Source organism: Sturnira hondurensis, unplaced genomic scaffold (assembly GCF_014824575.4).
Source record: "Sturnira hondurensis isolate 20B ecotype Veracruz unplaced genomic scaffold, ASM1482457v3 Scaffold0015056, whole genome shotgun sequence".
In the NCBI taxonomy this organism is placed as follows: Eukaryota; Metazoa; Chordata; class Mammalia; order Chiroptera; family Phyllostomidae; genus Sturnira; species Sturnira hondurensis.
This window is the reverse complement of record NW_028087687.1, coordinates 6,298,969-6,304,239: the sequence shown is the minus strand read 5'-3', so window position 1 is coordinate 6,304,239 and position 5,271 is coordinate 6,298,969. Positions and strand designations below refer to the sequence as shown.

At 34.1% G+C, this 5,271-nt stretch overlaps 1 non-coding gene across 1 annotated transcript; it reads right to left on the bottom strand.

Moving 5' to 3' along the window:
• Window positions 1-4,024: 4,024 nt before the first annotated feature.
• Window positions 4,025-4,151, bottom strand: LOC118999708 (small nucleolar RNA SNORA40). Its single transcript, XR_005069163.1, has one exon. It is a non-coding gene; the product is annotated as a small nucleolar RNA SNORA40 (small nucleolar RNA).
• Window positions 4,152-5,271: the final 1,120 nt, after the last annotated feature.

Genomic DNA, 5,271 nt, shown 5'->3' with positions numbered 1-5,271 from the left:
CAGGTACCTGCCTGGAGGCCTTGTTTACTATACTTGATTCTAACTTGGCTAAGCTGCATCCCAAGATACCAGTCCTGAAGCAGGTTTCTCTGAATTCCTTAGCAGAGAAGCAGGGGTGGGGAGAGGGGCAGGGGACATAAAAGGTTCTTTCTGGGTATTTTTTTAAAAATAAACAGCTTAAAATCAATATCCCCAAAAGCAATTTCAGAATGGCAAAATTTTGGTCCCTTTAGTATCTTGATACTAGAATGGGTTCGTGAGAAAAGTGGTCTAGAAGCATGATGGGCAATGAGTAAACAGGTTTTTGCTGGATGCAATAAATTAAATATTACATTATTTTTCACTGTGCATAGATTTATAAGAAAGGTAAGCTGTATCACAAATGTGTATTATATATGTATACATACAGATATTTGACTTTTTAAATAAAAATTAAATTATAGAGTAAACCAGGAACACATTTACAGTATTTGAACTGGAACATGATGTGAGGATCACAAAACATGCATAGGTGGTATGTTAAACTCCACATTGACACACAGCTCAGTGAGGTTACAAGCAAATATGTGGGAATCAGAAGAGAGTGGTGTGGGGAACAGAGAGCAAAGGTAGAATTAAACAGAAGAAAGAGGTTATAAGGTAAAGGGGGTGAGAAAACAAAATCTCCTTGCATTGTTCAGCATGAAGTTCCGCATTACAATGCATGGACTAGAGATACAGAAAACCAATGTTTAGAAGGATAGTTTGCGAAATACTCATATATTTGAGCTTGCTTATGAATAGAAAAAGCTAAGGTGATTATTATAATTATGATTAATCTAAAATAGTTTTCATTTGGGGAAATTTTAGATGCTTTGAGGAATCAAAATATATCTGTACATGACGATGACACAAATTATGAGTCACAGAGGTAAATTCCTTTTGAACGAATGTAAGAAAGAGATTTGACACTTTCTTGCTTTGCAGCCCAGACTTTCTTTTTTAGAACAGAAGTCTCATCAACTAGAAAAATATGTTTCAACAGACGTTTAAATTTTAAAAATATTAATCATGTGGTTTTACACTTTCAATCCCTGATTAGAAACATTACTTTTGGGGGGCGGGGGGAAGAAGTCTTACTTTTTTTACTAAAAACAATTTTTTTGAAATTGTACTCTCAGTCTGGTAACCTTATAGACAATTTCATTCAAATATCTTCCAGTTTTTCAGTATCAATCATGAAACATCTAAGATTAAGGAATTGTAAATTTCTCATTTTTAATAGTCCATTGTTTTTATTTTTTCATTTCCCTTTTAAACATCTAAAACTTAATGCTTAGTGAATTCTTTCATATAGGCTTCAACTGCATAATACACAGCTAAGCTTTATCAGACAGGCAATACTTCCTTTTTGATTGATTAAAAGGAACGGATGCCAAGTATTAAGCAAATGTTAATGGTAGTATAAACATTTTAGATAATTAGATTACCCTCATAGAATTATGCACATATGAATTGAACATATGAAATGAATTTGAAACAATTTTAGTGTGCACATTTTACCGAGCACAGAATTTTGAATATATTTTGACCTTGTAAAGAATAAAAATATCATCTTCCCAGAAAACCAGATATACTATAGAGTATTTCATGTAATGCCGGAATGGACAAAAGTAGGTTTCTAGTTCTTGGTATGAAAATTAAGACCATAATTAATAAATAATAATACAAGAATAAACTCTGTGATTTGCCTACTCACAACTATAAGCCTAATTTTGCCCACCCTGTATGCTGTCTGAGAAGAGGTAAAAATCATGTAACGTTGTTAAACATTGGCAAAGGCACGAATAACAGCTTGTGCTAATGCAAATTGGCCAGAGTTTGTGGATATAGATGAACATGGACAGATGGTTCTCAGAAAGCAGTACCATCATGGGTTTCTTATCTAACAGAACTGAAGGACTTTCTATTTATGAAGGCATACAAGAACTACGAAATAAAGTTGCTCAATTTGCTTTCATCGCTTTTCACCGTCGAGTAGTAAAGTTACTGTTGAGTGACTAGTAGGGATTTGCATGATACATGGCATTGCAAAACTTGTCCACTCTGTTATCTTACCTAGAATATTTATGCACTATAGTTTTTTATCCTTACAGTGGAGTGTGGTTACTCTTAGTTTTAAAAAGTCTTAAGTCCATATCCTATGGGAAGATGAAAAAAAGGAGGGAACTCTGTTATTTGAAGTTTTTGAGAGCAAAATAGTGGAAACTAGTATGTGTTAGTGTCATGTGGTTGTCTGGATGATCATGAAATTAAGCACGGCCGGCCAGTTAGAAGTAAGAAGTGCTTGGTGGGAACAGAGGTCAGTAGGACAGTCAGAGCACATTTCCAAAGACAGCAGCAGAAGGCACTACGAAGAGCTGCAGTAGAAACCCAAGAGCTGTGACCTGGAAGAGAGAGGATGGAGCAGTGAAAACGGGAAGATAGACACAATGATAGTTCTGAGAAAGGCTGCTTTGCCCTAAACTGGCTTTTCACTATTTCCTTGGATGAAAATACCCGATGTGGTCAGTAGCAATTATAATATAAAATATTTGGTAAATATACAATTAACATTCTTCAGATAACTTTTTAAATTCTAGTTTAAGATAGAAGTATCTAGACTTCCCCTAAGTCCTTAAGAGATTATTGTTATTCATAACATTTCAGAAAAAAAATAATTTAGATGCACTTCCCAAAAACTAACTAGAAGTATCTTTCCTAGTTCACTAGGGTCAGCTCCAAGGAACAACACACTTATAAACAGAAAAAAGACTTTTACAATATTACATTCATTCCATTATATTGATTTAATGTCAAGGATAATAAACATGCAAATTAAAACTCTAGCTGTTATTTAGACAATAATATAGGTCCAGGTAGGTGATACTCCTCTTCCTGAAGGGTAATCACAATAAATAAACTGATTCTCAACCTAAATAAATGTGAGGAAGATCATCAGGGTGCAGTTATTTTTATTTATAATGATTTTAATCAAGATGAAACTACACTACTGAGTGTAACTAAAATTGCATTATGTTACAATTTACTTAAGGTGATTTAAGAGTCCTTACATTTTAAAAATTTAAATGAAATTTAATTCAATATTAAAACTCTGATTTTCAATAGAAACTGCTTTAGAGTATACTAAAAGGACTAAAAATATAATTATTCATTACAAGCCTGCTCTGGTTTTATTATTTTTTTCAGCAAATCAGTAACACATAATATTTCAATTCAGTGTAATAAATATGTGGCTACATGATAGAGAGGAATATATAGTTTGGGATACAAAAGTGAATAAAAAGCCCCTTTTTGGGTCCCCATGAAAGTTAGAGCATTACAAACAGTTTATCACATGTTGAATGTTAAAGAGAAGTCCACATTGCTATAGAAATATATAACAGCAAAAATTATGCTGGTCTCAGATCACAGAAGGTCTTCCTGAAAAAATTAGTGATTGAATTGATTTGGAAAATGAATAGATGATAATAAACATACATATTGGAAGGCTGTTCCAAGAAGAAGACGGAACAAGGGGAGAAAGCCCTGAAGAGAGAGAATGTGGAGTAGCTTGGAGAAAATGAGGGAGGATTAGTGGTGCGGGGTCACGTTGACCAGGAAAGGCGCGTGACAGGAGAGGGAAGCAGAGGCCACGTAACAAAAAGTATTGAATGTGGGAATTTCTCTTAGGGGGAAGTGGGACGTCATTGGAAAGGTGGTGAGCACGCAAATGACTTCAGATTTTTGTTTTACAATATTAGCTAAATAGATTAATATTGCTCTCTGGGGTAGAAATCTTGGTGATCACCATACTTCATTTTTTTTTCCTTTTGATGCTCTTCAGGTAGTCTCATTCAAAAAGTTGTCCTTCTACAATTGTACAATGGACATAGAGTATTGGTTTTATGACTCATACTCTTAAGCCCCAACTAAGAGCTCAAACATTGTAAAACCATTTTACCACACACAATTCACCTAGTCATGCTATTTTTTAATGTTTTATCATGTTTCTTCTTATATGTATCAAAACTAATACTGAACAATGAGTTCTGGGTTGCAAAAGAGGATTTATTTGTCACACCTGTAGGTAGTCTTCTCCCACGTATTAACCGGAAATGAACACGAGTGCTACTAGTCACACTTTAAACGTATTACTATGTTCTTTCATGATTTTAAATAAATGCTTACCAAAATGTGAGATAAGCCTGTACTCTAAAACTGTGTCGTAAGTATAGCAGAAAACTCCATGAGAATATTATGTTCAAAGAGATCTTGGTCATGATTTTTTAAAAAGTAGTGTACAGGTTCACATGACAACTACTTCAAAAAAGAAAACATTCAACTAAAATATATGATATAAGTTCTCATATTGCTTTCAGTTGCATCTGAAAGTTTCTTAGTCTCGAGTGCTACCTAGTGAAAGCTTGCCTATTGGATGTCAGCTCCACTGTAGACTTCACATAAATCTTACTTCTTTGCTTCATAATAGATGCCTCCTGGACCCACAAAATAATAAACAGCCATTCTATAGCCACCTACCTCTTTCTGACTCCATCCCTAGAACTTTTTTATATTCCTGGTACCTTTCCCATGAGTACAATATTTCTTCCTGAAAAGAAAATGACAGTAGCAAAAAACAAATAAAAAAACACCCACCTACTCCTTACTCTCCTGGCTCTGTTCCCTCTCTTGTCAGTTGAATTGGCTGGATATTAGTTCATAAGAGCCTGATAAACTAACACAGTACTCGGAACTGCAACATGAGACAGTTCTCCATGGTGCCTGTCACCTGTTATTTTCTTCCTTCTTCTGTTTTACCTTATTCTGACATTATATTTTCTTTTCAGCACACTGACTACTAAACTCCACTAGAATTAGTGCAGAAACTATAAATAACATAAACACAGTAGCTACATGAGTTAAATGAATGTTAAGTGCATTCTCTCTATATAAATATTGGCATATAGTACAGCATCCAAGGACACAATCTTATGGGAATATTAAAATGCCTTTGATGAGTGAGAACTTGTTATGAAAATTAAATCCTACACCTACATGAAAAAGTAACATTTACCAGAAAATATTCAAGTTGTTTCCTCAGAGGAATGTCTTATATTATTGTCATGAGAGTTGGATGTCAGGAGTTACTTAATTATCTCATACTTTTAGTCAGAATTATATCCTTTGCTGAGGGAGTAGAAATTAAGGTTTTAAGTCTGAATATAAATCTGAAAATAAAAGGTCAAGTCA